Source organism: Neolamprologus brichardi, chromosome 19 (assembly GCF_056152115.1).
Source record: "Neolamprologus brichardi isolate AB-2024 chromosome 19, ASM5615211v1, whole genome shotgun sequence".
In the NCBI taxonomy this organism is placed as follows: Eukaryota; Metazoa; Chordata; class Actinopteri; order Cichliformes; family Cichlidae; genus Neolamprologus; species Neolamprologus brichardi.
Window position 1 is genome coordinate 13,260,592 of NC_142122.1, and position 13,481 is coordinate 13,274,072.

At 39.9% G+C, this 13,481-nt stretch overlaps 1 pseudogene; it reads right to left on the reverse strand.

The window, feature by feature from the left end:
- Positions 1–6,152: 6,152 nt before the first annotated feature.
- On the reverse strand, positions 6,153–7,228 carry LOC102786282 (4-galactosyl-N-acetylglucosaminide 3-alpha-L-fucosyltransferase 9-like; annotated as a pseudogene).
- Between the last annotated feature and the right edge of the window lie 6,253 nt (positions 7,229–13,481).

Consider the following 13,481-nt stretch of genomic DNA (forward strand, 5'->3'; position numbering starts at 1 on the left):
GATGGTGCGCTGATCTCTAAGCCTTTGGACTGATTTATTCTTTGTTGTCTCATCCCCCGAATGCAAAAAAGCAGAGAGATTTGCAACTTTAGCACAAGAAGATTACTGTTGGGAAACATGACTGACCACCATATAAATGATGTAAGGCTTCCAAATCAGTTTCACATGTATACAGACAGTACATTTGAGCTTGAAAATGCTAAATCTTTTCGACACACTATTATCAGCTTGGACAGTGGTACCACAGCAGAGATAGTTAGTCATTTGGATGCTGTAACATGTCTGGACACACTTGTGGCCTTTGTCAGTGCCTCCTACACACACAAGCAGTTGCAGATGGCTTATGAGAAGTAGGTGCCAGCAGCTTTGTGACTGCCAGGTACTGAACTATATTGCCAGGACCTCTCAGTGGCTATTGAGAGCATCTTGGCAGCACTTCAGAAGGGTGAAGCTGCGTGCTTGTGGGCCTTCAATCCATCCCCAGCAAAATAAGAGAGGAGGAGCAGTAATGACAGTTTAAATGGCGACCATCCTGCTAATAGCGATACTCTTGTTACTCCTCTCGTTCTTTCCTACCCGTTTAAACATTTAAATTCACCTCCGTCTTTGACTGACGGTTGACTAATTGCATTTGAATCATGGAACATATGCTCCGATCAGTTTTCCAAAGGATCAGGGGAGCAGACATCTTCATAAAAATAGCCTGGGAAGACCACCAGCCCGACCCACTGGTTTAATCCCTCACACACACACACACACACACACACACACACACACACACACACACACACACACACACACACACACACACACACACACACACACACACACACACACAGGGGAAGGTCAGTGACAGTGATGAGGCTGACAGGAATGCAGTTTTGTCTAGATCTTCTCTCTACATTAACTCCAGTAGCACTCCTTGTGAAGAAATTCATCTAGAATTACACTCTGGTACTAAATCCATTTTGGGATCAGCAGATGATGCTGGTACATGGTTTTGCAGTGTATGTAGGCGGTATCTACAAACCTCTGAGGGATAATGTAACACCATGCTATTTTTTTTTTTACCTACGCTATATGTGTTATGTTAGGCTTTAAGCACAAAATAACAATTTCATGTCAGTAATTCAGGCAGGTTTTTTGTAATATATATAATTTTTTTTTTTTTTTTTTCTGATTTCAAGTCATAGCATCCTTCAGGTTCTTCTTAATTCTAAGCAGATCCACTGGATTACACCAAGTTGTCTGGTGCTCTGGATTAAGTTATCACTGTATTGAATCCTTATCTCCCGCTGCTCTTCATAGCAGTGGCTGCAAATCAAAAAGCCACACAAAATGTAAACAAACCAAGCAACCCAACCGTAGGACCAGTGCGGCCACTGCCTTGCGAAAGCTTCTAATCTTTGTTGCATTGCTTCTCTGTATGTCTGTCGTCATGTGACACGCAGGCAGGGAGGAGGTGACCTATATTCTCCAGCAAACAAAAACTCTTACTCCTCTCCCTGAGTGTGTTGCCATAATACGAAAACCATGAGAAATAAATTGCATGTCAACCGCCAGTGTTATTCATTGGATATTAAAGCGGAGATTATTGTTTATTGAAGCTCTATCTGATAATCTGTGCAGGCATGGTTGTGATTTTATTATCGTGGCTTTGATTTGTATCTGATGGGAAGCAGGTGCTGGTTGTTGTCTCTCGGATTATTAACTTCTAGAGCAGACAGCACCAACTCTGCCAAGCAAAAAGCTTGCTGATCTTGCATATTCCTTTTTGCCCGCATAATCCTCTGAAGTCAGCTAGTGGGCAACTGCCAACAGATTTCTTATGTGGCCTGTCAAGCCCCAATAAATAGGCCTTTATTTGACCTGGACTCAGGTGTCCTCTTATCTTAATGTATTCAGGCTTTACAATAATCAAATGATCGCAGAGAAGAAGAGAAGCATTTACTTTGGTGGCTCCTTTGAGGTGGTGACTTGTTGTAGACTGAGACAGATCAACACGACACAGTTGCATCTCTCTGAAGCACAAAAGCCTCACTGCACCAAAGCTGACAGCTGGTTGGCATGGTGATGACAGCATAAGTGGGATCCATTAGATTGAGATGAGGAGCTGCCCCAGTAGTTAATAAGTGGACTCACAGAAAGCTGCCCTTTGAGCAGGCCTCTGTGCTTTTCTGCCATGTGGAGAGTCTGCTTTCAACACAATATTTCTAACTGAACAGGATAGCCACACTGGGGGGTTGCCGGGGGGAGGAAGATACAATCTACTAAGTCTACAATATCACAAAACATTACACCCCTTCAGGGAGGCCCCGTGAATGCCGGGGTAATGCCTTCACCAACTCTGCTCCTCAATCCCCACTCTAGTTCTCACCAAAGTGAGTCATGGTATGAGCAAGTGACAAGATGTGTTACAGAGCCAGAACTCTGATCGCATTACTAAAGAGGAGACAGAATTGTCACCTCTTAGGCATGTAGAGCCGGAGACTTTGTAGAAGAAGGACTTTGCTACAACCCATTGAAATGTTCTCTGATGACTTGCCTTATTTTGTAGTATTTGGATCAGCTGTAGGTAAAGTTAGCGTTTCACTTCGAATGACAGTGTAGTGCTGAATGTTAGAATTTTTGCAGGCATTTGGAAGTATTTAAATTCTAACATGCCTTCTAGAAAGCTTCTCTTCTTTCTTCTGTTTTCGGCAACACCATCCTGTAATGGTAGCTTCATGCTTACTGAAAGACAAGCAGTGAAGCATAAATAAACAAGTGCAATGTAAACATGCTTCAGATTCTTAGACAATTATAAAAAAAACCCTGCACACTCATTAGTGTGGTAGGAATTTAAATGTTTAAAAAAAAAGCTGGTGGGAAATTTTGGAACTAATTAGGTTAATTGGCAACACATCAATATTGGTATTGGGTGTTGGTATTGGGTATCTTAGAAAGGCATAGTTTCTCAAAAGTGGGCAGAGGTTCACCAGTCTACAAAAAACTGCATCTACAAATACAAAACAGTTATCGTCTAGACTGCATAATATCATCAAAATATTCTGGGAGAATCTTATGGAGAAATTCTCAGATTAAACATCTTCAGTTTTCTGTGTTTTATACAGTGAAAAATGTGGATTTGTGAGATTTCCTAATCACTATATTCTGTTTTTATTTACAGTTTACGCAGCTCCCTTTTTTGGAATTGGGGTTGTTTAAAAAAAAAAAAAAACTAGGATAGAGGCTAGAAGAAAGATGAAAGGAAATGCAAAGTGCAAAGTGAGTGATAATAACCTCCAGGTTCATCGGTACAAGTCATCTCTGATATGACCATTGTGAAATGTTCTGTATTCTGTGCAACAGAGCAAATGTGAAATCTACAGTTAAGAACAGTGACCCTTGTCTGTGGCACGGACAATCTCCCCACCACCGTCTGAACTTTCACATTAATCCCCAATTGACATGGATGGATTATTTCTGCCACTGATCTCAGCAACACACACAAACTTATCCTACATGTTGACCTGTGGCGTTGAGTGGAGGTACTTGACAAAACTGTGTCATCTCTGCGTGGTGTATTGGATGACTGGAAATACCAAAGTACCAGTGAGGATATGGGGTAACTAACAACAGCCGGAAGATTGATTTGTAACCACCACAACACTCTCTCGCCCCTCTCATCAATCAGCTATCAAGGCTTTTGGATGGCTATTTATACCGCCGCCTGTATTACATGGCAATGTAGTGTGGGCATTGAGTGTGGAAATGACATTTGATATAGATGCAAGAATGCACATTAGGTAGCATCCTGCAAAATATTTCAAGCCAAATGAGAATGTTGACACAATATTTATAAGACAAATTTAAAGGAATAGTTAGGAAATAAGCTTATTTGCTTTCCTGCCAAGATGCAACTGATACAAATGTCATGTCTGCATAAACGCTATGACACTACGGCAGCAGCTGTTTAGCCTAGCTTAGCTTAGCTTAGCATAGTTACAGGGGAAACAGCTGTATGGGGATTAAACATGTATTTGTTTAACCCCATTTAAAATGGCTGTGCTGCTTTTATAGAGCTCAGCTTCACTACGAGAGTTTGTTTGTTTTCAATTTTTATGCTAAGTTATGCTGGCTAGCTGGGTTTATAATAATATTAATAATAATAATGTATACTTTATTAATCCCTTAGGGAAATTATTCCTCTGCATTTAACCCATTCACTCAGTGAAGCAGTGGGCAGCCACCAATCCAGCGCCCAGGGAGCAGTGTGTAGGTACCTTGCTCATATAGAAGTGGATTTCCAAATGTGTAAAAGCAAGCATCATGTTTTTTCCAGATAGTTTTAGCATAATCCAGCCATCCTTTGTCATGTAATACATTATGATCGGGCATCTCTGGACAAAAGAAGAAAAAATCATTCGTTTGTCCAAATCTTTATTTTCTTTTTGACACTATCAGACATATACAGTAAAATACAGCAGCTGCCAAGATACAACGATGGCGAAAAAAAACATGAACTGACTACTAACGGATTATTTCAGTGAACTGGCCTCAAATGGTACCTTCTGGAGAAACAACATCCCACCTAACCCTTAACACTACAGCGTTTTTTTTTAGGGAAACCAGGTCATATAGCATCTAGAGAATTACTCTCTGGTGCAGCAGCGATCCATGAACAAATTTAAACAGGAGAATAGACAAGCTAAAGCAAAAACAAAGAAAAGCTCCTTTTCTTTGTTTTTGTGCAAAAAAAAAGAAAAGAAAGAAAAGCAAAGAGAGAGAACATGAAGGAGACAGAAGACACCCAAAAAACAGATAAAAAAAAAAACCAATTCCTGTTTCAGTTCACTACATTGTTTAATTTCAGGGTCCACTATGACATTTGGAACCATACTCCATAAGAAAATAACTGGTTTTATTCTATTTTGCATCAGTGGACACATCAAGAATGAGGTGTAACGCTATATTTAAAAAATAAATTAAAAAAAAATCGAGAATCACATTTTCCATATGAAGACACTTACTCCCAAACAACACTGTGGTATGATGATTATACAACAACATAGATAACCTTGCAGCAAGCATGAAAACAGATCACATCTTTCACTGTTTTCTTCACATGGGAGCCAATTTCATTAGATCTTAGTTAATACTTACTTTACCCATATGTCAAAGTCTGCCCGAAACCCTGAAACAATATCAGTCTATATATCTGAAGTCATAAAGTGCAATGAGAGTGCATCACTCAAATAAGTAGCCTAATCAAGTCGATATACTATGTGCTCATTAAGTGCTCTTTCTGCTTAATGCAGTCAGTCAGAAATGACAAATTTGTGTGGGAGTTTCATATTGCAGTACAATGGCTCTGTGCTGTGCTATCATCATCATCCACATGGTATCCAAAACACTGTGACAAAAATACAAGAGACAATAAACAATTCACAGCAATATTAATTAGCAACCTCCCTCTCACATAACAGTGACACCTTCTGTCGGATACCACCAGGGTAAAGATCTCCAATTCAAATCTACAAATGCATAATGACCATCTGTCTGATGGTGCGTGCCTGGAGACGTTGGAAATCCGAATTTTAGAGTTCCCAGTCGGAATTTGAATCTGGAGCACCTCCTCAAGTAGAATTTCCCTCTCAGATAGTTGGAGCAGCCCATGTAGACCGAAACTAAGGGTCCATGATGGCTGCATTAAATGTACACAGTAGTAAAATTTTAAACTTTTAATCTGTACTGCCACTATTGTATATTTGTGACTTACTAAATAAGCCATGAATGTATTTTTTAAGCACAAAAAGCAATTATTATGTTATATTGCCTGTGATACCTGAATGACTCTACCTTGCTATGGACAAAAACAAATGCTGTTTTTCATACACACTAACTTGGGAGTGAAGTCACTCCTGATTTCGACATCTGAGTTCCGAGAAATCTGGATTGCGGCATTAGTGTAAGTATGTAAAGATAAGTAACAGTTTGATTAGCATTGCAAAAGAAAACTACATAATTTCAAAAAGACTCAATAAGTACATGACCCTGTTAAACCCCTTTCAGATTGGACTTTTGTAAACACTGCATAGGTGAATTCATCACTATTACACACTAGCTCTGCCTTCAACAATATAACAAGGTCCACATAGACCTTCAAATCTCTAACCGCCCCAGTACTACTTATCAAGGTTATTGAATGCCTTGTATTCTTTGTGCCTTCGCAAGTAATCACAAGCCAGGCATGTGTGCTCTGCCCAAAAATAGGCCTTCTTTACTTTAAAGTGTTGCCGCCACTCAAAGTACCTGAGGTACATTTCCTCATTTTTGTCCAGGAGCAGCAGGTAATCAGCCAATTCCTTGGGCGAGCTGAAGTCGTCAACATGAATGAAGGAGTCTCGTGAGATAAAGTTCTCGTAGTTCTTCCTGGATGGGCCGAGAACCACTGGCACTGTCCCCACTGAGAGTGGGTTGTACAGTTTCTCAGTAATATCATCTTTGTGGATGGAGTTCCCAGATAGAACTTGCAGCTGGCGATGGTGGGGAAGTAGTCTTGGTCAGAGGTGTATTTCCCGAAGGCCTGTCCATATGCATGAATCTCCATGTGTTTGTAGAGTTCATTATAATATTTCACCCGCATGTGTTACTGGTTCCAGTTGCTTACAATCCAGCAGATCAGCTTGTTTTTGCTGGGTGGTACAAAATCCTCTTCCCCTTCTGCTGCTACGATGGACCCATAAGGCACTTCAATGTCAGCATCCTGACGGTAATTGAGAGTCAGATTGAACAGGTTCTCTATCCCAGGCAGCTGGGACAAATGTGATGGCGACTCGAAGTTCATCCATATCCACTTCTGGAACGACGGTTGCTTGAACGGCGGCAGATTGGACAGGTCAGGGCTAATGTCGCGGTGATGGATGACGACCCCATCAGACTTTATGTAGTGCTTCCTGTCTGCTGTGATGAAGCAGCCATCAATGTTAAAGAGAGAGCTGCAGAGGCTTGGGTCGTACGTTTTTCCGAAGGGCCAGAGCCAGATCAGCACAGTGGTCACGTTTTTATCGCTCTTGGTGGAGAAGAGGTTCTTGACCCGGTCTGTGGATACGGTTGACTTTACAGGACCTGATAACCAGCTTATAAAGGGTTTACCATACATCAAAAACAGAGTCACAAAGCATCCCAGTATAAAAGTACCAAGCAGAAGGAATTGCAGGATTCTGTAAAAAGTTGTAGATGCCATATTATGTCCTAAAAAGAGCAAACCAAAGAGAAAGAACATAATCTCATGGACAGCAGGACACAACATCAAGATTAACCATCATATCATATTAAGGTTTTACATATTACCAACATGTAATAATGTCTGCTGGACCTCTGACTCTGAACAGAATTGATGGCTTTAAACACTTAGTGGTATGAATATCATAAATAAAACTGTGAAGCCTTTTACGCAATACAAACCTGGTGGACACAAAGCACTTTGATGACTCTTCCCACACTGCGTAATCTCACCTTACTTGGCTACAGGTATGCTATCAACCCTGTTTGACAGGTACGCTATCAGGCTGGTTTCTCAGTTTCTTGGAATCCTCCATTTTTTTCTCTTGGGATGTATCTACTTTTCACAATAAACATGCCCGTTTCACTCAGTTGTAGAGTGTCTCTAAGTGAGCGCACTTTCTTCACACAAGGTTTGATTTCTCTAGCTTCCAAAAGTTTTGATAGTATTTTCATGATATTTTAGTAATTTAGGGTAAATCTGTAGTTTATCATTAACAGGAACACAGTGGAAAGGAACTATAACATTCGGATTGTCTACATTCGAAGGAACTACTTCCTCTTCCACTTTTCATAGTCATGTGCGAAATACGGCTGTATAAATGTGTGGCAGTCCCTGGCGTGTGCACTCATAACAATGGCTGAGCGTAATTGAAGTCATGTGCGGACGTATTTTACCTCCACAAACAGCTGAGACGTGGTTTGCGATACATGTGGCAAAAAAGTGAGGTGTTGCCGCAACACCACTGACCTTGTCAAACACCTCAGAGTAAATCATATCACAGATAATGACGAGCGTATGTTGAGGCGAACTGAAGAGGAGGAGAGGGACAGGTGCTGCTAGGGCGAGACAGACGTTTCTCACGGAGTCCTTTAGTGCTGCAAGCAGGCAAGGTGTTCAAATAGCGCACAACTTCAGGTTTTTTATTTCTGTATGATGAACTCTGCATTATTAAGTGATAAGAACACGTAATCTGATGTCCTGTAATCATTATGACGCTATAATTTGAGAAACAATAAATAAAATACGTTTTTGTACAAAGTATCGGTATCGGATCAGTATCGTCGATACCACCCTGAATATTACTTGGTATTGGATCGGAAAGGAAATCAGTGGTATCGCACATCACTACTTTTCATTCATTCATTTCATTCAAAGGTAATTCCTCAATAATATAGCTGATGGTTGATTCAAACTCAAAATAATTGCAATCACACTTTTTCTTTTTGTCTTTTTATGATTTCTGAACTGTCAGAATTAGTGTCAAGACAACTTTTATAAATACTTTTTATGAATTGTATGAGTAATGTGTTTATTTATTCATTTATTTATCGCCAATCTTAGGAAAGCAGGGAAGGGCCTCAGCCAGTTGTTGCATTTTAAAATGCAATGTGTTAACTGTCTAAACTGTCAGAATGTGCTGTTTTTGTACCTATAAAGATATTTATATAATACATACAGTACATACATATAAAGCCACATTTATATATGCATAACTACTGCGGTATTAATTTAGTGACTGAAAGATTGGGTACTTTTTGTGCAGCAAATATCTGTTGTTGTGTTTGGGGTATACCTTTTAAAGCATATTAGTATTACATATAAGTATTAAAATGTATCACACTGAGGTGATATACTAATATTAGTGGCAGACAACTGCATCGAATGTCTAAAGCAAGCATGTTGACTGTGACTGATGCTGCTAGGACTTTTAATATATTTGGAAAGCCAGTGTGTAATTGGCATGAGAGGATTGCCTTTAGTTGCAAGTGCAAAGCTCTGGTTCTCTCTACTATAATGCCTCACCTCACCCCGGATTTATTTTTAGACTTTAGAGGTTTTATTTGATTTAGTGCTTAGTTCTGATAAAATAATTATAGTGTGTGATTTTAATATCCATTTAGATGCTGAAAATGACAGCCTCAACTCTGCATTTAATTGGTTATTAGATGAATTGGCTTCTCTTTATCTCATCATTTTTTATTAACATTTAAATTTTACAATAATAGATTGCACTAAGGCAGTGGTTCCCAAACTTTTTTTGCTGGGCCCCCCTTGTTTTACAAGAAAAATGTTCGCGCCCCCCCTCACGCGCGCGCACGCACGCGCACGCACGCACGAACACATCCTCCAACCACACACACCCATATTTTGCTCCATTGCGGTTTATTTCACACCTCAAACATTTAGTAAACAATTAAGCAAATAATTACAAGTAATCTGCAATAAATTACAGGTAGTAAGAAAATAAACTACTAACTCTTTTACGCTATGTCCACACCTACACGGGTATTTTTGAAAACGCAGCTGTTTCGTCCACACGTAAACGGCGTTTCGAATCACCGAGAATGGAGATTTTTTAAAACTCCTTTTTTGCGTTTACTGGATGAGGAATACAGAGTTCATCATGCAATGTCAAAGGTATGTGCCTTTTTTCACGTCACGCTGTGTGCACGTTATTGTTTACATGAGATGAATTGCAGAATGGCAGATAGAGACGAAATACTGTTAATCTGACTATCTGCAGGTTTTACACGCTTACATATACATGCAGTTACTGTCCCTCCATTTACATAGGCAGAGGCATCACGGTGTAATTATTTTACATGTAGTTGTTTTTTTCTGTGTAATAATATTCAACATTGCTATCAATACATTTTTCAAAAAATCCCTCTGCAAAATGGGTTCAAAAACATAAACAACTGTTGGACGCTGTTTGTCCGTGATTTGAACCGGGGGAACAAATTGTGGCAGGATCAGCCTGATGTTATTTGTATCCCACTGTAACTTTACTGTATAAAGAGCTAACATCTCCAAAATGTCAGGAGTAGTTAGTCATTACAACAAGTGTTTGTGAACTACAAATCAAGAATGTGGGATACTGTTTGTCCATGATTTAAACAGCCCAGCGCTGCTCCCAACGAAGGGAAAACCAATCCTGCAAGGAGACCTACCTCAGCATTTGTGCAGGTGAAACCAAAGGGAAGATATGCTTCACCATATTTTCTAGTCTTTGGCTTAGAATGAAGTTGGTTTGGAAACATATTCAGCTATGCTTCATCTCCTGCTTTGCCTTTGTGTGGGCGCCCGTGCTAGCAGTGTCCAAGCGTTGGTTTTTTTTTTTTTTCCCTTTTCATGCCGCGCCCCCCCTGCAATGGCTCTGCGCCCCCCCTAGGGGGCGGGCCCCACACTTTGGGAACGTCTGCACTAAGGTGAGAAATAAATTTCATTACAGTAGATGTCATTCTGAAAGTGCTGTGACTAAGTTGAAGGATATAATTCCTCCACTTTTATCTTCTTCAATGCCATGTGCCAACACAGTGCAGAGCAGCTACCTAAACTCTCGAAAGTCACTGTACTCCCTGGTTTAACTCTCAAAGGTCCACCTTAAAGTAGATAAGCTGGAGTCAAATTGGCATCTCAGTAGTTTAGAAGACCTCCAGCCTGGAAAAGAGCTTTTTGCTCATTTCTTTTTTCTTTTTTAAAAAAGCTCTAGTTTTCTTTTCAGCACTGACAAAAATTCAGAGCTCTATGAATTTATTCACAAATAAAAATTCAACCATTAGAGAAAAATTACTAGTAACCATCTCACAGACTCATCATTACATACAGCTGCTTTAAACACTATTAATATTTTTGGACTCTTGCACTCTGATTAATTCTTCTGAGTTAACTTCAATAACTACAAATGCTTTAATCCCAAATGTCACCTATCTCTAATAATAGGCTACATACATTAAGGTGCCAGTAATTAAACCATTACTTAAAAAGCCATCACTTAACCCACCTGCATGGACTGCTCTTTAAACTTCCCTTTTCTCTAAAATTCCTGAAAGAAAAGTTATAAAACAGCTAACTGATCATTTTCAGAGGAACGGTTTATTTGAAGAGGTTCAGTCATGTTTCAGAATTCATCACAGAACAGAAACAGTGTGAGTTTTCTCTGTAATATTGGAGGATCTTTACGTCACAATAAAAAGACCCTTGAGGCACCTTGCGGTTGTGTTTTGACACTGTATGAATTGAAATGTCATTAAAATTTTAGAACAGACCCCCCACATTTTTCTTTTATATTTATTTAGAACAGAATACAAACACATACATTATTGGTGCGCAGTTTGAGTGCTCTTTTTCTCACTTGCCCTTGTGTCACATCTAAAATACACCTGTCACTGACAATTCAAGTTTAAATTTTGACTACACTTTTTGTATAGAAACATGTGACAGTGAAGTTAAATAGTGGGCATTAAGACCAGTTTTGAGATCCTTCTCAGGCCCCTTAACGCCCACTCACATCCTGGGCCATTTGAACTCAGGAAATCACATGATAGGGTGGGGCTAGGTTTCACAGCGGGTTCACCCAAAACCTTGGCTGTATCCCAATTCAGGGTCTGTAGCCTTAAAGGCCGCATTTTAAGGCCGATTACGTCACAGCGACGCGACGAAGGCTGTCCCAATTCGAAGGCTGCTCGAAATGCGGCCCTCAAATGCGTCCTTCATTTCCCTGAATTTTAAGGACGTGGTGGTGTAGACTTCGTGGCCCAACATATCCCAGAATGCATAGCACGGCGGTGGGTGTGGATAATTTTGCCGAAAAAAACGGCGGATGAGGGGCGCCCGAAGAGTAAACTATAAGTCAGTACTGAATATTATGTCACTTATTTATGTGCAAATGTTTAATAACGAAGAACACTAAAACATTATTGTTGGCCACATGTCGGCAAAGTTATGTGACATTAGTGACGTTTGTACTAACTTGGTTTTAAAGCCTTTACTTTAAACTATACGCCGTTCAGTAGCTGACCTTAATCTTACAGAGAATGATCAAAGCTCATGTAGAAACAAACAAACAAATGAACAAAAGATTTTCTCCTTCATTTCTGTCAAACAAAGCTTTATGAAACGTTTCCAGCTGTTAGTATCATGGTTGCTAGGCAACCTGGGCAGCGCAACGGAGGCTAGACCGTCCCATTTCACAAGCCTCGCACTTCCGGCCTTAGCGGTCTTTAAGTACGCGGCCCTTGAGGATCGTTGAGGCTGTGTACTTTAAGGCTGCAGACCCTGAATTGGGATACAGCCCTTGGCTGATTGTGACCTACACCTGTTTTCACACCTGGGCTCGTCTGATTAGGTGGAGGATCAACAGGGGGTTCTTGACCGACTTGGGGGACACTCCCCTAGGACTTAAATCTGGGACTGTCCACCATTTGATCTTAGAACTGAAGAAGCTTTTTGGATGAGAGGTGAAACGTCTTCAAGCAACTTAAAGAAGTCCAGATGCTTTTCTTTCCAAACTCTTTAGACATCACTTTGTGTCTTCTGCTGTATGTCGCTTGTTCAGTGTGTACAACCTCTAAATTGTATGCTGCCAATTAACCTATATCAGTGTTTTGAATTATAGAACCCTTTAACATAGAATGGATTAATAAGCAGTGTAGAAAGATGTAAATGAATGAGCTTCCATTGTCACTGCCTCTACTGGTGTATACATAAGACATTAGCACTGGTTTTCTTCAGTGCTGTTTAGGGGCATTAACACTTGTGGTGGCTTTATACATATCACAGGCAGGGGATCTCATTGGTCAAGAACCAGCCGAGGATTTGCCAAAGATCCACCATGGTGTTGTCAAGATCAGCTGACCATTTTAAGTAACTGTATTTGTATGTCAATCAGAGATATCCTGTGTTCTTACTGGTAGTCAAAAAATTCCACACAGTGATCATTTCACTCATAGTCACTGAATATCCTTGACTTTCTGTGGTTTCTGGTTGCCACATTGCAGTAAATTGCTTCCAGTGTGGACATACGCTCCTAGAAATATCAAGGGTGCAGAAAGGATAACTGACAGTACTAGTAGAGGTGAGATAAAAACGTTTTAATAAGTCTACTGTGTCAATCTACAATGTTTAATGTGACCCTTTGTTATAATTTGACTGTTTCATTATTTGGCTAAAACTGGAACTTTTAGTAGACTACCAAATAATATATGTATATGTGGGAGGTTGAGCTGTATTGCAGTAATCAGATCAAGCCTGTTAAGTTATAATGTGTGTCTCCACTGTGATTATCATAAGAGGGAGCACTTTTTTTGCATTTTATTTTGATCTGCCTTTTTATCTCTAAACCACCAAACTGTGACCACATGTAGCTCATTAACATTTTAGAATTAAAATATTGAATGCATTGTGATGTATTTTGGACACAGAAAGAGCG